Raw genomic sequence first — 23,337 nt, 5'->3', positions numbered from 1 at the left:
AGGATGCAACCTTATAATGTAGAACTACGGATGCACCTAAAAAATCCATTGGAAAAAGGTAGTTTTAATGTTGAAAATACTTTTGATTGATCATCTCAACATCGAGATATATGACCATGAAAAATAAAAAGATTTTAAGTCTAAACAATAGTTCCTTTTACAACATATTATATAGACCATCCATTTTCAATATTTTCATATGTTTATAGATCTACTTGATTTTAACCATTTTTTAAATTTAAGATTTTATAATTAGATATAAAAATAGATTTTGAGATAATCATAAGAACATGTTACATCAAAATTATATACCTCAAAATTATATACCACGATAAAATTTGAAGGTGGACCTTACCTCTACTGCTATGAATGCATCCGTACGCCAACTGCACCCTTCTAAAAAAAAGGCATGTAGTTTGATATTTTGATCTCAATATAAAGTCCACTTATGTGACACTTGTCATGTGTCTTAATCCCCTAGAATCTCATGAGCCAAAGAGAGTTTTTAGATTTCAAATTACAAACTCGATAATTTATTACAAGGGAGCACGCCCTTCTCTACTTCATCTCTCTCTAAAAGGAAATTTTCATGATGTACGATTCTTTGTGCCAAATTCAAATTTGCATTTGACCTTGATTAATATTTTACTCATTGGTAGGAAAATTAAATTCAAAATGGAGGGAAATTTGGGTTTTGATATTTCGCCTAGAGACAATGGTTTCAATTTCGAGCCTTTCATCTATGATAGCAAGCAAATGATTAGATGGCTAGGATAAAGCTTTCTTACCCCCTTAGATTTACTAGGTCAAGGACCGTAAATGATCATCAGTGAGCTATTGAGGTTTGGGTATTGTAGCTTTGGCAATAGAGTGAGTTCATCCCTAACAATAGGGAGTTCTCTTCTATCTCTTCTTTCGTTTTTGCTATTGTAATTTTGAAGCTTTGCTCCTCTATTTAATGGAACTTTACTATCGCATTTTTCAAAAACAAAAAAAAAGAAGAAAGAAGCTTCTACAAGTTCTCACCCAAAAGCCATAAGTAGGGGTCTCTCCCATACTTCAAACTATTCAAAGCCATCTTATAATGCTAGAATAAGAAACTAATGAAAGAAAGCAAGATTGACACACCGCATGGAATAGAGACACAGAGAGATCCTTCTAAGAGAGAGAAAGAGAGCCCCTCGTCCACTCCATGGCTATGGACGTCTTGCCCTTTGTCACATACCTTAATAGTACTCCATAGCTTCTTATTGGAGCTCCATATCATCTTCAATTCATCTTTATGTTGCTGTAACCTGCTACGAATCCTCATTTCCAGCACGATGTTTACTCTCTGGTGGTGCTACGAATTAGTCCCTAAGTGTTCCAATAGTATGTATTTAAAACTTCTTTTGCGCTTGCCATTGGAGCGTGATAGGGCTCGGATCCCTTTTACTATTATAGTGGAAAACCTGGTGTACGGTGTACGAAATCCTATGGATGTAATTCCAGGCAAATTGCTTGAGTTTTGGCGTCTTGCTTGAGTTTTGGCTTCTTATGTCTTGCGTCTTCCATGCGCACATTGTGAAAATGTTTGCACTTAATGATATTGCATTTTAAGTGTATTTGTACGAGAAATGTTTGATATAATGCTATGAGTAGCTGTATACAGCTCAATTTTGGACAAGTGCAAATTGTCTTGTACAGTATTTTAAAAAACGCCTAGTCAAATCGGACTCGCCCGGTTCGACTCGGAAATCGTGAAAAGGGGACCGGATCGCCTAAAAAATCGGAAATCGTCCAGTTTTAGAGAGAACCGAACGATTCTGTACAGTGAATAGCCGATTCACTGTACGGAATCGGCGAGTCCGAACAGTGAATCGGCGAGTCCCGTACGGATTTTTTTTTTTTTTTTTTGTAATCCATGATAGATTTTTTTGTAATACTTGATCGATTTTTTTGTAATCCATGATCGAATTGTTTTTGTTTTTTTGTAATCCATGATCGAATTTTTTGGTTTTTTGTAACCCATAATAGAATTTTTTGTAATCCATGATCGAAATGTTTGTTTTCTTTTCTTGTAATCCATGATCGATTTTTTTGTTTGTTTTTTTTTTTTTGTAACCCATGATAGAATTTTTTGTAACCCATGATCGAATGTTTTGTAATACATGATCGAAATGTTTGTTTTCTTTTGTAATCCATGATCGAAATGTTTGTTTTTTTTTTTGTAATCCATGATTGAATTTTTTGTTTTTTGCTTTTTTTGTAACCCATGATAGAGTTTTTTGTAATCTATGATTGATTTTTTTGTAATCCATGATCGAACTGTTTTTTTCTTTTTTTGTAATCCACGATTGAATTTTTTGTTTTTTTTTGTTTGTTTTTTTTTGTTTGTTTTTTTTTGTTTGTTTTTTTTTGTAATCCATGATCGAATTTTATGTAATACATGATCGAATTTTATGTAATCCATGATCGAATTTTATGTAATCCATGATTGAATTTTTTGAAAATTTGTGATTTTTTTTTTTTAATCCATGATCGAATTTTTTTTTGTAATTTATGATAGAATTTTTTGAAAATTTGTGATTTTTTTTTTAATCCATGATCGATTTTTTTGAAAATTTGTTATTTTTTTTTTAATCCATATTATTCAAAGAGAAAATGAGAGAGATGATGATTCTAAGGCCACCCTATCCCAGCCATATTATTCACATATCGAGTCCCAACAGCAACAATGTAGGGATGAGCACGAAATACTGTAAATTAAATGTTGAATGGCGGTTCATGCAGGGACAGAACATATAAATATTCGCATATTCATTCAAAAACATGAAAATTCTTAATAGAGTACCCTCATTTTTTATTGAATTCCTAAAAAAAAATATTTATAATGAATTTTAATAATTTTTTCGAATTTTTTTTAAGTTTTATTCTGACCGATTCACCTGATTCCCGATCCGGATCGCCGATTCGTCGATCCGGATCGGTTTTTTGGAAACCCAATCGGGGTCACCGATCCGTTTTTTAAACCATCGGTCTTGTATGTTTGCAATCTCCTGATATCCAAATGAATGGAAATGGTTTTGGGGACAGATGTTTCTTTATCCTCTTTTCTTCTTGAAATTGAATTATAAAAATGATTGCATCAGTCAGTTGGCTATATTTTATGAAGAATGTATATATAATTACTGCTGTCACCAGGCTGGGCCCAGGGAGTGGCCTGGCCTGAAGCCCGGCAAGGCCCAGCCTGAAATGCACCTGAAATCCAGCCCGTCTTGAAAATGATGTAGTGATGCCCGATCCGGGCTCATTTTCTTTTTATCTCACGATTCAAACTTTTGTTGTTCGTAGTAAGCCAAAAAAAATTTATATATGTTAAAATATTTTTTAGAACTTTTCTTGGGTTTTAGAGGAAGAAAGGGAGATTGGGATTCTAGAGAGAGGGTTTTTGGGGAGAAAGAGAGGTTGAGTTCTAGAGAGAGAGAATGGGTTTTCAAAAAAGAGAAAGAGAGCTTGTGTTTTTAGAGAGAAAATGAGTTTTTAGAGAAAGAAAGAGAATAGATTTATAGAGAGAGAGAGAAAATGGGTTTTTAGTAAGAGAGAGAGATTGGGTTTCTAAGAGAGAGATTGGGTCTTTGAAAGAGATAGAGATTGGGCTTTTAAAGAGAGATTGGCTTTTAAATAGAGAATGGGTTTTTAGAGTGAGAAGGAGATATTGTGTTTAGAGAGAGATTGGATAGAAAAATTGGGTTTATAGTGAGAGATTGGATTTTTAGAAAGCAAAAGGGAGATTGGGTTTCTAGAGAGAGAATGGGTTTTTAGAGAGAGAAAGAAAGATTGGGTTCTAGAGAGAGAATGGGTTTTTAGAAAGAGAATGGGAGAATGTGTTTTCAGAAAGAAAGAAAGAGAATGGGTTTTTAGGAAGAGAAAATGGGTTTTTAAAGACAGAAAGAGAGATTAGGTTTTTAGAAAGAGAAAAAAAGATTGCGTTTTTAGAAAGAGAAAATAGGTTTTTAGAAAGAGAAAGATAGATTCCGTTTCTAAAGATAGGATGGGCATTTAGAGAGAGTAAGAGAAATTGGGCTTTTAGAGAGAGATCATGGGTTTTAAATTTTCTAAAAAAACAATTTTAGCATCTATTTATTTTTGTTTTTTCATTGTTTACTACAAACAAAAAAAGTTTGAAGAGTACAAATTTAAAAGAAAGAAAAAATTAAAAAAAAGCTTCTAAATGGGCCTGGACACGTTTGTTGGGTCGGGTCCAACTATCTCCAGGCCAGGCCGACCAGTTGACATTTATCCAGGCACTTCAAACTAACATGTTAAAGGCCCAACCCAACTCCGGCTCAGCCCCGTAACGGGCCCAAAACTTATGCTAGATAGCGGCCCAAATACTGTCCGGACTGAAAGCCCAAGACCCGACCCTTCCATTGACGTGGGTATTTGTCTCACTACAAAAATTTCAAAGAGCTGCACCTAATACATCTATATCTACACCGACGGTTTCAATGAGATCGAGTCATTGGAGTGAGAAATTCTTATTTGGACTTCAAGAACATAGATAAAGAGCATCAAGTGCTTTATTGGAAGGTGAATTAGGGCTTTCTCTTGACCTTGTAAAGTCAAATGAATCCTTGAAAAAAATCTTGCACAAACACAAAAAACATAAAAAAAAAAAAACCAAATACTGGCCATGACCGCTTAAAACCCAACAAAAGAACCCTATCTTATGGCTAAAAACCTCGAAAAAACAGAAATCTTGGTATCTTTGTTACAGGTTTAAAGATGGAGAAGGAGGGGATGAAAGAGTTAACCGAAAACGGTCCTGGGAGAGAAAAAAAGAAGAGTTTGTAACAGAGATTGAGGGGAGAGAAAGCATGGGAATGGAGAGAAAGGGAGATAGAGAGAGGGAAAGAGGGATTTTGTATTGGGAGTTTGGGTGAAATGAAGAGAGCGGAGCTGTATGAAAGGGTTACCTACTTCCCTACTGAATGTTGTTAGTGCAATGCACGCAGCTTGCTTTAATGGATGTTTTAGAGGTCAGGGCCTGTACTTGCTTTGGAGTGCGTGCCCAAGTACATGAGAATCAGATTTATCATAATATCGTAATGGAAAAAATTTATATAAGGGTGATGCCGTAAACAATCAAATTAAGTCATCGGAAAAGTTTCTATGCTTTCCTTACTGCATAGAAGATGTATGTTTCCCTCTCATCCAAAAGTCAAATTTAGATGAAGTGAGCCACTAACTATTTATCTAAGAACCGATGCCTCAGAGTATTTATTTTGGGCACAGTTTCTATGAGTCCATGTAGAAATGAGTCGACTCTAAAAATCTATTTTTGAAATGGATTTTTGAACCCAATTTTTTAGAACATGTAATCTCTAACATGGAGATTGTGAATATAATATGGCAAATTCAACAGAACATCTGGTTGTGAATTCCCCCAACTCTCCTTAATAACTGAGAGCCAAGACCAAATAGACAGTTTGATTTTACTCAGCAGTCTATCAAAAGATAAACTCTCCTTCAAAAGTCTATCTACTTATTTCTTTCCATAGTTCCCATAGAGTAGCGCCTTTCGTTATTTGTCACACCAAAATACCCATAGAAAGTAAATGATTAAAGGCCAACTATGACACTAAACCCATCACAGATTAGGGCAGTGAAGCATGAACCCCAAGTAGCTCAAATAATCAGTACCAAATTCTTAAGGCAACATGGCAGTGGATGAGAAGATGCTTCCAAAATTCCTCATCCGCTTTATACATCAAATATATGTTAAGTAAAATTTTATCCCTCTTAATCAAATTATCCACCATTGGAATCTTATTTTGGATAGCTAACCATAAAAACACCTGTACCTTATGGGGAACAGGTCATTTCCACACTTTGGCTGCGGCAGCTAAAGACCATCTCCATCGATCGTAAAAAAAGAGCCTATAACCAGACTTGACCAAAAATACCTATCGCACGCAACTTCCCAAATCACTTCATCTATTGCCCCTTGGGAAATATAAACCGAATCCAATTTACTCATCAAATCATTCCATTGAAGATAAATATCTTCACTCAGCATATTATATGGGAAATTAATACTCTAAGCAACACGCTTACCTCTCACTTCAACCATATCAGAAACCTTAGCATTAGGTTGCGAAACATTTGTAAAAAGTTCCAGATAAGTAAGCTTCAGAGGGGCATCACCTATCCACTTATGACACCAGAAAGAAAAGTTGTCACCACAACCAACATTCCAACGAAAATAACTCATAATCATCGGCCTACATCTGTAAATAGATGTCCATAGATAAAACATCTCTCTATTTCTACCCCCTCCTAACCGCATTTAGTGCCTCTCCAGACCATATTTCGAAGATAAAACTAGAAACCAAAGCTAATCTATATACTGAAAACTTCTCCATCGCCACTTACAAAGCAATGCCTCATTCATATTATTTATCTTTCCAATGCCAATACCACCTTCACTCACGATCCCACCTAAGTAAGTGATACTTTATTTCTTCCCCAAAAGAACCCACAGAAAATTACGCATCATTCTATCAATTTTCTTTATCACTAAGACTATCATTTGAATAAGAGACATCAAGTAGATTAGTAAATTAGCTAAACAAGAACTTAACAATGTAACCCTACCACCCATAGACAGGTATTTCGGTTTCCAAAGATCAAACTTCACTTGGACTCTCTCTAACACCTTATCCCAAACCGCTATAGAGTGCATAGAATTTGAGACTGTCATTCCCAGATATGTAGAGGGGAAAGAGCCCAACAAGCAACCCAAAAGGTTTTCCAAATATTGAATCAAGGTCGGAGAACAATTAATACCTATCATTGAGGTCTTATGGAAATTGACCTTCAAACCCAAAGCTACCTTACAACAATCTTAAAAACGAGCAATGTTTTTCACTTGTGTGTCATCTATATCACCAAAAATAAGCGTATCATCTGCATATTGTAAATGAGAAACTCTTTGACCCATCTCAGCCACTTTAAAACCAGAGAAATTCCCACAATCTTCCACTTTATGAATCATCAGGCTAAAGCATTCTGCATAGATAGAAAAAAGAAATTGTGACAAATAAGGCTTCCCTTAAAAAGTATTGAGAAATGGGCAGAGGATAAACATCCAAATATCCAATTCATCCATTTAGCCCCAAAACCCATATTATTAAGAATTTCCATAAGCACCCCCCATTAAACTTTGTCATAAGCTTTTTCCATATCAAGTTTAATAATGACTTTAGAAATTTGACTTCTCACTCTAGAATGAATATACTATTGAGCCACCAAAATACTATCAGTAATTTGACGATTCTAAATGAAAGAAGATTGAGTGTTAGAGATAAGAAAATGTAAGTCTGACTTCAATCTTTTAGCCAAGACCTTTGCCACAAGGAGTATTTGGGTGGTACCAGAGAGTGGGGGATTTAAGTTAAATTTTTATGGGAGCTCTCTAGGCAATCTAGGTTTGGCAGGCATTGGGGGTGCGGTACGAGACTATTTTGGACAGGTCATCTTCTTATATGCTGGCCCTATTGGTATAGCCACGGCTAACTGATCGGAGTCATTGGCTTTGTTGCAAGGGTTAAAATTTTTATCTCTAGAAACATCGAGAATAGCTGCATTATTGAAGGAGATCCATTGAACGTAATTAATTAGTGCAAGAAGGAGCAGTGTATTCCATGGGAACTAAGGTCTAGCTGGTTTCAGATTATGGATATGGTGGCTTCACTTTCAATTTCTTTTTGTTATGTCTTTCGTGAGGTAGATTCTTTGACTGACTTTCTGGCTAAAGGGGGGGTCTCTTTTTCCGCTCTAGCTATATCTTCTGATGTAATTTCTTTTGAGTAGTTTTTATAAATAAAGTAAAGAATATTTGTAAAAAAAAGAAGAGATCATGAATATAATAAACAAATAAATTTTAACAAATAAAATAATTATTTTATGAAAAAACATTTGGACCATTAGCTTCAATTGTTTTTATAGGGACCACCGATTTGCATCCATCTTTAATATGAATGTTTTATACCTTGGGACCGCATATTGTAGAAATGCGGTACATCCCACATGAAACAATTTTTCTTTTATTTTTAGTTTTTTATACAAATTATATGATTATGAACTTGGTATGTGTCATCATCTCAATCGGACGCACCTATAACAAATATTAAAAAAAAAAAATGATAAAGTATAATGACAATATATTACTTGAAACTTTCTGGGCTATTTTGGTCATTTTATTTTATTGAGAATATTTTTTATATATATTTTTTACAAGTGTGAGTTTAAGAGAAGAGTGGGCAGGGCACCAAAAATTTGTTGTCAAAATATTTTGTAGTGATTGAGGTCATCTCAAACAAAAATCTCTGGCCCCAGCACCAAATAAAAAAATCTCCGGCCCTAACGTCAACAAAAAAAAATTCTCCGACCCCAGTGCCAAAACAAAAAATTTCCAGCCCTAGCTTCAAAACAACTTTCTTGCCGCAGCACTAACACAAAAATCTCCGGCCCTAATGCCAACAAAAAAATATCTAGCCCCAACGCAAACACAAGAATCTTTGGTCCTAGCGCCAAAACAAATTTTCGACCCCAGCGTCAACACAAAAATCTCTAGTCCCAGCGCCAATAAAAAAACTTCCATCCCCAACACCAAAACAAAAAATTTCCAGCTCTAGTGCCAACAAAAAAAAATCTCTAACCCTAGCGCCAACACAAAAATCTCTGGCCGCAGATCCAACAAAAAAAATCTGCAGCCTCAGCGCCAACAAAAAAATTCTCTGTCCCCAGTGCCAAAAAAAAAAAATTTTCGGCCCCAGCTGGTCGGATGCTTCGATCTCGCCTACCTAGATCTAGGTGATCGGGTGACGCATGGCTCAAGTTTGGAAGACCCGAGATTGAGATCGCTCTCTCGAAAACCTTGTTCGCAAAACAAGGGCAGGTTCCCAATTAGTGAGAGAGGAATTTGATACATGAGGTGGGACCAACCTCACTTGGGTCCGTGACTTACTCGGGCTGGCTCTCACAGGCGCCCTCTTAGATCACGACAGAAAGGCCCCTAGCTGCTTCAGCTGGTTCTAAATCGCCTCCCTTGACCTGCAATCTCCTTGTTTTCTTCACACTACTATCACGGTTAACTTGCAAGACAAGTGGGCCAAAGGACCCACCTTTGTCTTAGGGCAACGCACATTCATGGGAAGTTAAGGTGATGAAGAAGAGAGTTTGAATAAAGAGGGAAAAGAGACGAGAACTTGATAAGGGGACGAGACTAGCATGATAGATGGACCAATACTTTGATCGACTCGGAGTGGTAGCAAGACAGGCATAGTAACTCTGACTGGCACAACAACAATACTACTCGAAACCAAGGTCGATAAGACGGGCAAGGTACTCAAGACCAGCACGACGACAATACTGCTCGACAGCCAGGTCGCTACGACAATTCTTGACTGAGTCTACCCTCTAATCAAGCGAAAATGATGCGAAAAGAGAAGAAAAGAAGGGGCGAGACGGCAAAGAGGGAGGATCCCGACTCACAGCCGTGAAGCAACAGCGTCGCGACAGTTTGCTGCTAACTTCAGTTATCAGCGGAAAGGTTTTCCAACGAGTAGGAGTGAATTCTGGGTGAACAGGGGAAGGTCGGTGAGAACCCGAGGCGTCGCGAGGCTGTAACGGTCGAGGAGGAGAAGGGTCGTGGGACGACGAATGGTCACCCTCCGCATGTGTGGTGACAGGCCACATCGTGAGTGTCAGGCGGCGGGCCCAGATTTCGAGGGACATGGTATGCTGCATGTGTGACTTGTGCGAACAGCTGGAGCGCAGACATTTCTACTTTCAAAGAATCATCCATCGGGTCCAGGCTGCCCCATTTGCGACAATAAGATATTGTCTTGGATCCCTTAGGGGTATTGTAAAAGTGTGGGTTATACATTTTGGACAACATTGGAAATGCCTTTGGCGACACTCCGAACGTCTTCATATGATGGGAAGGCATTTCATCATTTGATGACACATGCCTCAAAGGAACCTTCCCTCATTATAGGCCGACCTTGATTTTGGCCTGATGGGACTTGTCTCTAATCCCTTGGGGGTTAGATTTGAAATGGTAAGCCATATTTTTGGACGACATTGGAAATGTCTCAGACGACATTCCAAATGGCTTCAAATGGATCAGGGGTATCTTCATCATTTGATGACACATGCCCCAAAGGATTCTTCCCTCATCATAGGCTTGCCTTGATTTTGGCCTGATGGGACTCATCTATGATCCCTTGGGGGTTGGAATTGATGAGATGGGGTTTGATGGCATTTGAAATGCCTTTGGCGTCATTACAAGTGGTTCCCTATTGTGCTCAGGGGTATTTTGATCATTTGACCTTCGTTGGGCTCGAGGGGAATCATACTTTTGGTCAATCCTGACCCGATTTAGATTGAATAGCCTCTTTTACATATCCTTGGGGCTTGTGATGATGGGACCTATGGCTGCTTTTGGTGCCATTGGCAATGGCGTTGACGCCATTCCAAATGGAACATTCACAATTTATGTTAGGATCCCTATATAAGGGTGACCCTGATCCGAGGAGTTATTTGCAAGTTACCACACTGCACCAAGTGATTTTACCATCTCATTGTTTTTCTAATGTCTTACCATCGTGTTACCAAGTCCCAGACAAGAAGGTTTGTGGGTCAACAAAATCCTGGGATAACCATAGTTGACGATGCGGAGGAGCCCACTCCTCTTGTTGCATACTCGGGGCAGGGAAGTAATAAGCACATTCCCCTTCCTTTTCCTATCCAAATCCAGGAGCTGTCCTTCTTGAGCTCAGATATGGAGACCGGGGAGGACCTTTCGAAGGCTATCTATCGATTTGTGGGCCAGGCCTCCCTCCACGAGCTAAGCATGTTTTCCCTTCCTTTAGGGAAGGCCACGAAAGAACTTGTTGCTTTTGGTGTTCCTAGTGCCGAATTGCTTCGAGAAGAAGTGGCCTGGCTGTCTTGCAAGGTCCAAGAGATTTTGGCATTGAGGCAGGGGTCTTCAAAGGAGAAGACCCCTTTGATAGGCCCATTGCTTCAGTCCTTTTTCTGATCAGCTTTCAATTGTTTCTTTTATAGAGATGGCATTACGAAGGCTTAGTTCTGCTCTCGCATCGTGCACCCAAGCAGCATTTCAGGAGGTTGCTAGCAAGGTTGCCTCTCTCTAGCGGACCATCAGAGGGATGAGGATCTTGTTAGATTGAGCTTGGGAGGAAATGAAGAATTCCTCCTCTCCTTCGTTAGAGTTCGGCAAGTATCCTCCCTTGGTGAGGCATACTGGATTGCTAAAGGTCATTGAACTTCATGAAGATATGATGAGGCGTCAACAATCATGCTTTGAGATAGCGCCTGAGAGCCTTCTTTAATTCCGTTTGGAAAGTTTGGCAACTTGTTTTCATTTTCTTCACTTTGTAATCTTTTCTTTCATTTCTTAGTATGAATCGCCATGATCTTCAGTTATGAAACGGAACGGAATTGTGTTAATGAAAAATGGGTTGACCCACCTCTTGTTTTTCTATTTCCTTGCTTGGAAGCTCATTTCGGAGATTCGCCGTTGGGGACCCATCATTTTACAGAGGGCATCATTAGCAATGTTGTCATTGTAATGGCACCAGACCTCTGAACGCATTTTTTTTTTTTTGGTGCTAAAAATGGTGTTGACACTCATATTTTTAAGGTCTGATCATGATGGATATCATGCATTTTCATTGCTGGTTTTCCCTCTTTCTCCTTTTGGTAGTCATCATACATTTGGCTTCGTTTGCTTAGACAATTGTCAATTTTTGCTAATCATATGGTATGCCCATTGATTGCATATGTGTTTGTAATATTTCGTATGCAGATGGATTGGTTGACACCATGCATGTGGCATACTCGCGAATGAATTTCTTTTGACGTGTATAAGCTATTTTCCTTGTACGTTGGGCACACAAAAAATGGAAAACGAGTGGCCCCTTAATTGCCTAAGAAAGATAGGCAAGAGAGAAACCTCTTTTTGCACCGGCTATATTCGTCATAGGCGCGGAAACACCGTTTCCATCAAATGTAGTTAGTAGTTTAAAGTCGTGCAATCATGGATTATAGATCCGATTTTAAACGATATTTTTAATTAAAAAAATTTGAATGAGTGAAAGCCAATTTTCATAAAATCATTTTAAAACATTAGTGGGCTTTATAGTTTAGACACCTATGGCCCCTTGGTGTGAATGAAATTAAGCATATTTTCAGGGTTTAATTAAATCCATAAACTGGTTTAAACCCCTAGCTTTAAAAATGAATTTTGCCCCGAAGAGTGGATTCCTATGAATCAAAAGGACCCATTTTCCATAAGTGATCAGTTTTTGAAAAGGGAATGCGAATTTTTAGAAGGCATGGTCAAAGCTAGGCTGGTCCCGTCTTAGACCAAAAGGACTTGGAAATCTCAAATATTTTTGCCTTGAGCACCTGCCCCTTGCCTTGTGCATCAATAGATCTTCTTTGGTTTATCTTCAACCTACCATCTCAGAGGCCAAAGGAGTGTTTTTCTTGGATTTCTTCGAACTTTCCTAGAATATCTGAGAATTATGGGAGGCTCGTGACCCTTGAACGCCCTTTTCTAGGGTTTTCATTCATGGCATGGGTAATAGTGTTTTTGGATTTTCACTATTCCTGGATTTTTGTTTCGACTTTTTTGCCCGTAGTATTTCTACTATGTCTATCGTTCCGTTTTTACCAATGACACCCTTTCGGGTTTTCACCTTGTCCAAGTATTTTGGAATTTTTACTCTTGGGCCCGTTTTCAGGTTTTCACCATGCCCGTCCCTTTTTTAATATTTTTTCTTTTTATTTTTTATTTTTTGTATTCTTTTTTTGTATGTTTGTGCCCCCTACAAGTAATATTTCTTAGGGTATAAGATGTTGATGGGGTCAGGTATTTCCAACCCACCTTGCCATAACTTGTAGTAGTTGCCTGGATGTACGTTGGTTACTACGAATGGTCCTTCCCAATTAGGTTTGAATTTTCCTAATGGGTGCGGGTTGGTGGATGAGTGGAATATCTTCCTCAATACCATGTCCCCAACTTGAAATTGTCTTGGAATGACCTTCCTTAGATAGGCTTCCTTGCTGCCTTTGTGATAGCTTCACATTGTATTGCAAGCTCGGAGTCACCTCTCATCTAAAGTGAGAAAGGAGGCTAACTGTGCTTCATGTATTTCATCATCATCCAACGCATGATGAGCAAGTATCCTGAGGGAAGGGATATCAATTTCAACAGACGTGACTGCCTCCATACCGAAGACTAGCAAATATGGGGTCATACTGGGTGGTGTCTTTATGTTGGTCCGGATGCCCACAAGGCATCTTATAACTTTTCATGCCAATTTTTCCCATTCTCTATGGTTCTATCAATGATCTTGAGAAGGGCTTTGTTGGTGGCCACAGCTTGGTTGTTCCCTTGTGGGTAATATGGTGTAGAAAATTTATGTGTTATGCCAAATTTCTTACATACCCTTGTGATAGTGTCATTTTTGAAATTTGTTTCATTATCAGTGATGATTGCTTCTGTGACCCCAAATCAATAAATGATGTTGTTCTTGAGGAATCGCACACATGTCGTCCTTCAATTTTTGTAAAGGATAGAACTTCAACCCATTTGGTGAAGTATTTCGTGGCAATCCAGATGAATATGTGTCTATTTGATGCTCTAGATGATAACATTTCTATAACATTAAGAGCCCACCTTGCAAAGGGCCATACTGGTGGTGTTGAATTTAGAGGCATAGACGACACGTGAATGAGGTCCCCATATATTTGACATTTGAGACAAGTCTTCGCATGCCTCCAATAGTCCTCGGACCAATAATATTCTTGGCGCCTAATTTTCTGGGCAAAGGCAGCTGCCCCAATATCTCTTCCTTCATTATATGCTTCAGTGGGAATTCTATCGATTTCTGGATAATCGATACATCTTAGACGGACTTCATCAAAGGATTTCTTGTAAATTTGGTCACTCCAACCAACAAAGTTGATTGATAATCTCCTTAGGGCTTCCTTGTTTTTTGTACTTGCTCCTTCTGTATATTCACTATTTTTTTAGAAGGGCGAGTATGTAATTGTACCATGGCTTGGCTTCTACTTGGCCTTGTTCGTTTATGGTGAAGGTCCCTCCCACTTCTTCTTCATTTTCATTGATTTTTTTGATTTTTCTTTCCTTGGGGAGAGAAGAACTATGTTTGTTCCTGACGTAGAAGGGTTTGACATGTACCCCTAGAGGGATACTAACCATGGTGGCTAGGGTAGCAAGGGTATCTGCAAATCTGTTGTTAACCCTTGCCACATGCTAAAAGGTGATTTCTTTGAAATTTGTAATTAGGCATCCTACCTTTTCATAGTAGGGAACCAGTCTTTCCTTTCGTACCTTCCATACCCATTGGATTTGATTTATCACAAGGAGTGAATCGTCGATAACCCGCAGACTTTTGATTCAGGGTTTGACAACACTTTCAAGTCCAGTTATTAGAGCTTCATATTCGGCTACGTTGTTGGTGCATTAGAAGTTAAGTGTTACAGTGGTAGGGATCAAGACTTTTTCGGGTGAGCATAGATTGATGCCCACTCCTGCCCCATATTCATTTTTGGCACCATCAAAGTGTAACTCCCAAGTCAGATCCTCTATGTTAAAGAGATTTCCATTGGGTAATCTGTGTTGATTGGTGTATCACCAGAGAGCATATGTTCCGCTAAGTGGTCAGTTATCACTTGCCCCTTGATTGACTTTTGGGTGACATAGTCGATTTCAAACTCACCTAGGAGCATAAGCCATTTTACGAGCCATCCATTGAGGATTGGCTTCTTGATGATGTATTTTGGAGGGTCCGTCTTTGAGATGAGTTTTATGGTATGCGGTAAAAGATAATGTCTTAGCTTTTGAGTTGCCCAAATTAAAGTGAGCCAATGTTTTTCAACATCTATGTACCTAGTTTTGTAGTCGACCAAGATTTTACTTAAATAGTAAATGGTTCACTCCTTCCCTTGGTCGTAATATTGCCCCAACATAGCCCCCATGGTCTTATCCTTCACATGAAGGTATTTGGGAACAGGTGGGCTTAACAGCGACAGATTGGTCAAGTAATATTTTATTCATTCAAAAGCTTCTTTACACTTTTCATCTCATTCAAACATCATATCCTTTTTCAATAGCTAGTCGAAGGGTTTACATTTGTCCACTAATTGTGATATAAAACACCTTATGGCTTGTATTCTTCCTTGCAGGCCTCGTATTTCTCTTATGCTTTTAGGAGGACCCATGTTAGTGATGGCCCGGATATTTTATGGGTCAACTTCAATGCCCCTCAGATTGATTATGAAGCCTAGTAATTTTCTTGAAGCGCTCTAAAAGCGCATTTTTTAGGGATAAGCTTGAGTTGATATCTGCGGAGTAGCTCAAATATCAATTTTAAGTCAGCTTCACCCCTAGTCTTGGATTTGACTAGGATGTCATCCACATAATCTTCCATGTTTATATGCATCATGTCATGGAATATGGCGGTCATTGCCCTTTGGTAGGTTGCTCCGAAATTTTTGAGTCCGAAGGGAATGACTCGATAGCAGTAAGTTCCCCATGGCGTTATGAAAGACGTTTTTATTTGATCTTCCTTAGCCATACATATTTGATTGAATTCTGAGAAACCATCCATAAATGATAGTAACTCGTGTTCTCTAGGGCGTCTATGTTAGGTAATGGAAAATCAACGTATTCAGATTCCTGAAGTCGACGCACTTTCAGATTCGGACGCCTTCTTGAGGACGACGAAAATATTGGCCAACCAATTGGGATAATCGACAGGCACGATGAAGTTTGCCTCTAAGAGTTTGTCGATTTCCTCCTTAGTCTTAAGTTCCACTTGGGTCTTTAGTTGCCGAGCATTTTTTTTGATAGGATTTGCCTTGTCCCTTAAGTTGAGGTGATGCTCAATTAGGGTGGGATCCAGTCCAAGCATGCCACTGTATGACCAAACAAATATATCCCAGTATTCTTTGAGGAATGCTACCATCTTATCTCGCTCTTCGGGTGATAAGGAACTCCTGACCTTAGTTATTTTTGGGTCGTTCTCCGAACCTAGATTGACATTCAACATCTCCTCGACGATGGCTGTTGGGTTACCACTCGAATTTTTGCTTGAATTGTTTGATGTGGAACCTGAGCTCTTATAGCTTGGAAACACTTTCAGTTTTCGTGTTTGCTTGATCCTAGATAGAGGGATCTGGCTCGTCACCAGGGATTTCCATTATAGGATTTCATATTTGTTTGGGATTTTTACATCTTCAAAGACATTTTCTTTAACCCAATCTGAATTTTCATTAGATGTGTTAAGATTTTTAGTATTTTTAGAAAAATTATCTTGTATGGGACTAGATGAGGTGACAGGAAAAGATGAGGGAACGGGGCACTCCTGGGAATACCCTACGCCTACCCGTTTTCTGGAATCGTTGGAAACCTTCCAGCACATTGGAGGTCATCAGTGAGATACCAATTCCATCCTTGGCCCTCTTGAGAGGTTGGGAGAGTGTGACCCTTATCTAGGGGCATTCTTCGGTTGGGCGAGATGGTCCTTGATTGGCTTGTGTGTGTATTCATTTGAAATTGGATATTTTGAAACCTGTGAGGTGCCAGGGATATTAGGTGAGAAGGTGATATCTATTTGTTTGATGTTCGGCAACTGTGAGGTTCCAGAAGCAGTACTATATGGTAATTGAATGATGTCTCCCATTTGTTGCGATGGAGGAGAAAGGTTTAGGGAATCAAGGTTTTGAATTCATGCAAAAGTGAATTTGAGCGGCCCTTCGAGCCTCTCATAATTTTCCACAAGGGCATGTGAGAACCCTAACCCTCTCCGGTCATGTTTTTCTTGTTTTGCAATCATGGAATCTGCAATTATTGCGGCTGCCCACATCTCCAAGGTTCCTAAGCCATGCTCGACGTGAAAGTCTTAGATCACGAGCATGTACCAAGCTTTGAGTGACCCGTACTTGTATTTATCATAGCGGAATTGAGTTTGTTCGTAGTATGGGGAGCTACAGAACTTTCCGAGAGCAGGAATACCTATTTCGAGAGTAATAGTGGCGCAATAGGGCTCATCATATATCACAAGAGGTGCATCAAAGCTTCTTGGGATATTGATGCCCCTTGATGGGTCTAATTCAAGTAGATTAATAGCTTGGGGCTGGTCAGCATAAATGTGATCACCCCTTGGTCTATAAGGAACTTGAGACACTGGTGAAGTGTCAAGGTTATTGCCAGGTTTTTATGAAGCTAATGCCATCCTAAGAGAAGGTTAAAGGAGAGATCTATATCTGAAATATATAATCTAACTATCTGGGATATAAGCCCTACACTAAGAGCTATTGGCATAATGCCCTCAGCCTGTTTCTTACTCCCATCATAGGTAATGATGGTGAGCTGAGAAGGCTCTAGGTAAGCTAGGTCTATACCTATTATCTCTATGTTCCTAACTGGACAAATGTTGAGGGCTTCCCCATTATCAATGAGCACCCTTGGGTATCCATGGCCAGCCACATGGACAATGATGTAAAGGGCACGGTTATAGTATCGATCAATGTCAGGAAGAATGTCATCATCACTGAAGGTAATGGGCGTTCAAGCCGTTAATTGTGCGATCATTCCACTGAGCTATTCGAGTAAAATGTTGGTTGGCACATGTGCCTTTTGGAGCACACTCTCAATTTGGCACCAGTGAATAGGAGAACTCCTAAGCAGATCTAGAATGGGTATGGAAGCAATGATCCTATCTAGGAGTCCTGGGAGGTCATAGGTGCTAGGGAGACTAGTGATTGCCCCCTCTTGAACTGGTTGAGCACTAAGAATTGGGTCATATGCGACTGGTTGTGGTATAGAGGCAGGATTCCCCATTCTTTCTTGCAATGTATCAGCTCTGAGCCAAGTTGGCTTGAAGTTTCGACCATGTCTTATAAGTGAAGTAATAACCGCATCGGTAAGGGTGTAAGAGGGTTGGTCTTTGATCCATTACTCAACTTCCTCACACGATCCTTCCAATTGAATTGTTTTATGAGTGGGATACCCCTCTTCAACCCTAATCACTGCCAAGCTATTAGGAGATAGGCAGCTATCATGTTCAATTTCATCGCTAGGGGTCATTTCGATGCCTTGAGACTGTATCAGGGGTTCCTGAAGGCCAAGCTCCTCTAAGACCTCCGAGGTAATCGTCATCATGACGTCTTGATTCCCTACCTGAGACTCTGAAGGGGTAGGATCCTCTTGGTCATTTTGATTGGTGGGCATCTAGATGTCTCGGAGAGGTTCTTGAAGAATAGTTTGCCTTGGAATCACTGGTGCAGCGGGTATTATGCATGAGAAGATGAATAAGAATGAGTCTATGATATACAACTCTTCATGGATGGTGTAGACCACAACCTTGCCCCTTGAATCTAATGGTAGGACTTCCGTGCTCGTAGATTGTAGCGTACTAAGCTTAGGGTCGCTAGTCCGTAGTGGTTCGACATAGATTCCCATATTTTGATTGGCCTCTTTGATGGGCTCACCAAGTTTCACTACTTTAATGACCCCTCTTTCTATCAGATTCTCAATTTGGTGCTTAAGGGTGTAGCAATCCTAGGTATTGTGTTGATGGTGTTGGCGTCATTCACAATACTTTCTTTTATCTGTCATCTAATACGGGAGTGGTGAAGGAGGTGGGAGAATCAAATCTCCTTCCTTCAAAAGCTGCTGAAGCACTTCAGTCAGAGGTTGTTTTAATGGGGTGAAACGTTTTTGAGGTTTGATGGGCTGACTGTAGGGTCTGTATCAGTTACCACCCCCATTTTGGTTTCCTCTTTGGTATTGGCTAGCCAATCGATCTTGGTTACTTGGATTTTCCTGGCGGAGGACAATCTAGTTTACCTTCCCAGCTTGTTTAGCTCAAGAGACTTTTCTTGAGACTTCATTGATTTTCTGATTCTTACCTAGCTTAATACGGGTCATCTGAGATTTAGTTCTCTCGCATAATCTTGAATGTCAGAGGGACACCGTCGTGACTGAAGAATGTCTTGTATTCATTGTTGGCATTCTCCAATATTATGTTGATCTTAGCTTGGTCTGATAATGGGCATTCTGTGACCTTTGAAGCCATGGCAGTAAACCGGTTGATGAAATCAATGAATAGTTCTTCTGATCCTTACTTAAGGGCGACTAGTTCCCCTATCGAGACTGGTTGCAGCTTCTTGGTGATGAAGTGAGCGACAAATCTTTTAAACATTTCTCGGCACATAGCCTCGGGGTAGTCCCTCACAAACTCATTATACTAAATGATGGTGTCTCCTATGAGACTATAGGCGAACATTGCTTTAAGGGCGACTGGCCTATCTCGGATTGCTGGCATGGCTAAAAGATAGCTGGTTATGTGAAGGCATGGGTCACTAAAGTGGTTTCAAAATTTTGGTGGCAAGAAGTCCATTGGTTGGTCAGTGAATCCATCCAAATAGGACTCGCTGTAAGGCTTGATGAGAGCAGGATCGTCGACCCCGAATCTTTGAAGCGCTACACACATGATCTTCATTTGTCCTTCCAAGGATTGGTATTTCATGTTCGCTTGTGCGGATGATACCCAAGGGTTACTTCCTAGGTTGGTGCAGTGGCGAGTGTAGAGAATTTGGTTGGCGCAGTGGCGAGTGTATCAGTGCCATAGGAGGAGTTTCCCTAGGTTGAGGGTTGTAGAACTGGTATGATGGCTCAAAGGTGGGTCAGTTCGAGACCATCCCTGGATCGGGTTATGCTTCACCAAGTTGAGGGGGGCCTAGATTATGTTGGGAGGAGAAGTTAGCTGCATGCCCTAAGCTAGCATGCCCTAAGCTAGGATTTCCATGGCTTGGAGAACAGCTTGAGCTATCCTAGTAAGATCTACGGGATTGTCCACTACTAGCTAGTTCATTACTAGAGGGAACTTGGCCACACTAGAGTTGAGTGCTAGCCTAAGACTAGGTTGAGCGACTCTAAGAGGATTTTGGTCAGCCCTATGCCTACTGCGGGCATTAGAAGGTCATGTGACACTACCCCTAGCGAAGTGCTCTCCACTGGGAGGATGGGGAGCTACTAGTACATGAGGATCACCTATGCTTAAATCACCTGCTTGAGGGCAGTACTCCAGTTTATTGGAGGATTACTCTAGGCCTAATCCCTTGTCTATGTAGGGTACTTCGGCAGTATAAACCTGATGATCCCTAGAGCAAGACCGACGGCTCGGTGACCTAACCACTGGCCCAGTTGAGGCTGGGTCCATAGTCCCACAGGATAGCTGCACATTGTCTCAATGGATGACCGGATGACATACTCGCCCTTCGGTACAAGTTGGCGATCGACTCAGTATCCGACTCTCTTGCCACCATACTTGGGTCGTAATATATCTCGCTACTTAGGTACACAATTCAAGTGAAAAGACACAAGTATCTCTAAACCACTAGCGGGTAAGGCCAAGTTTAGATTTCCTACCTAGGGTAAAACCTAGCTTAGAAATGAGGTAAGGTATCAGGGTACATCCACCTTTGGTCTGGGCCACTCCTATAAGCGATCATGAGTCCAAAGTATTATGGTGTGTTCTTAAAGGCCGAGAATATACAGAGGGTGCACTCCCATTGAGGGCCCACGATCTCAGCTAGTCTTCCTCTAGGAACTAGGTGCCTACTTCGAAAACATTAAGGCCAGATGTAGGTTTTTCAAAAAACTAAGTTTGAAAGAAGTTTTACACTAGTGCGCTCAGGTCCATAAGTGTGAGTGTGGTAAATGAGCACATGTGCACATGAAAAGGTGTATCAGCCAATCAATAATGTGCTCAGACAAAAGTGAACATGAGGCGCTTAGTCACATCGAGTAGGGTGCGCTTCGATATAGCGAACCGGATTGAGACGCAGTGAAGGTGAAAGGCTAGACTCTCAAGCAATGACTGAGCGCCGGCCACCTTGGTGCTAGGCAATGTGCGCTTCGGATCAATGAGGATCGAAGCGCAATCCAAGTGAAGAGTGTGACTTATGTCGACTCAAGCGCGCTTAGAGTCGGGTGTAAACCTACTCGGGCCTCAAGATAAGTTGAGGGAAGAAGGTCCCTCAAAGATAGGGGTGTCGAGGAGGCATGAAAAAGAAGGTGTAACCATACTCGGGGCTCAAGATAAGTTGAAGGAAGAAGGTCCCTAAAAGACATGGGTGCCAAGGAGGCACGAAAAAGAAGGAAAGCGATAAAACTACGCTACCAACCAAAAGGGGACTATCCGAGGCAACCGAATCTTGGCGCCAATGTCAATGGCGCTCAAGATCTGTGGTCTTAGACGGTCCAAGTGAGAATCAGGGGGGACTGGATCCTGGCAGCATTGAAAATGTCGCTGAAGATAATGTAAATGGGGTCGAAACCCTTTTCCTTGAAACTCAGCGAAAAAGGTCGAAAAGGCCAACAACAAGCCTGGAAGGGTGAAAGGACTTTTTGGAGCCTCAAGGGCCAGGCGCAACGACAGTTCCACTGGCGCTAGCCTATGAGTTTTCAGAAAGTGCACAAGAGGAAGCCGAGATGGGCAAAATTTGTCTAGGGGGGTTTTGACACCTCCCTTGATAAATTTTGTCAGTTTCGGATCCCGAAAGTAACAAAAGCTCGCGATGAGCTGCATTGAGTTCCACGTTGATGGCGGCCTTCCAAAAGGGACGAGAGGTCGCTTCAACAGTTGAGATGGAAAGGAAGCTTGACAGGCCCCACGGTGGGCGTCTGACTGTTTATACTCGAAATTGCGAGTAGGGGACTTCACCCCCACCTTAACTTTGGGTGCAAACAAATCAATGATTTGATAGAGTATAGGTCCCGTCAAATTACGTTTTGAGGGAGAATTGGGTCCTAGGACCTTATCCCTCTCGGATCGCCGACAAAGTCGGCTTCCCTACTATCTTAACTTAGAACTCAACAAAGAAAGCTTTCGAAAGGGGTTGAAATAAAATGAGATTTTAAAAAAATAAGTTGAGGAAAATAACAAGGGAAGAGAACTACAAATAAGCAACTAAACTAGGGAAATATAAATAAACAGGGGTGAAGAATCTAACTACAAGATGCATGAAAAATAAGAAATTAAAGAGCATAGAGATGAGAGAATGAGTCTAATCTAAACATGCATGACATAAGATGAAAGAGAGAGAATAATATAGAAATATAAGCATGATTACGAAGAAGGAAAGAAATGAGGCCTTCATCAACAAGGCATAGAGATATGAGTATAAAATGCGAATAAAGATAATAATATAACATGAGAAGAAATAATAGAAGAGAATGAAGCTAATACTAATAAACAACATACAATGAGAGCAACAAAACTAAATATAAGAAATATATAAAAGGAATGAGCATAAGAAAGAGTGTTAAGACAAAGGAAATAGAGAGAAATAGGGAATGATTCAATAGAAGGGGGAAGACAAGAATAGATTAATGCGGATTACTAATAGAAGATAATGAAAGACATGAAAGATAATGTAATAAGCAAAGGGATGAGAGAGACTAAGCTGTTGCACAAAATATAAGGGAAAAAGACAAAGTAAGTATGAAAGAGAGTAGGAAATAAGAGGGATGAAAGCAATGAGATTTAAACTACATAATAAGGGGAAATGGAAGAGATTAAGGTGAATCTCCCTAACTAAAATATAAAAAGCACAATAAATAAAAGACGAATAATCAATATAAAGACAAAGACGAGAGGTGGGAGAGATCTACATGGTTGAATGAATAAGAAGGGAAAAGAGAAACATACAACAAATTAAAAGAAGAATAAAAAAGAGAGAAAACAACCACACAATAAAAAGATGAAAGATTGGGATGAGAAGAGAGAGAGCTTATGCTATCAAATGGATAAAACTATGAGGAAACATTAATATAGCAAACCAAGAGAATAGATAATCACAAGAGATAGAGAAGGCAAATCTACATTAAAGAAGAAGGGAGAAAAGGGGGACCTATATCATAAAAGAAGAAAATGGGAAAAGGGCATAAACACCACAACCATCAAGGAATGAAGATTACTATGAAGAGAAAAGAAACTATTTAACAAAGAGAATGGGTGACAATGATGAGAAGAGAAGATCTACATTACCACATAAAGAAAATAAGAAAGAGAAGTAAATGCTACAAATCAAAAATAAAAAATACAACAAAGAAAAGGAAAAATGATCATATAATGAGCAAGATAAGACAAGAAAGAGAATGGTAAGCCTACACCATGAAATGAACAAAAGGGGAATAAACACCAACCAAAATAAAAGATGAAA

Source organism: Amborella trichopoda, chromosome 12 (assembly GCF_054954075.1).
Source record: "Amborella trichopoda isolate Santa Cruz 75 chromosome 12, AtrichopodaSantaCruz75HAP2 v2.0, whole genome shotgun sequence".
Classification (NCBI taxonomy): Eukaryota; Viridiplantae; Streptophyta; class Magnoliopsida; order Amborellales; family Amborellaceae; genus Amborella; species Amborella trichopoda.
The sequence above is the reverse complement of the archived record's forward strand: the minus strand, read 5'-3'. Positions refer to the sequence as shown.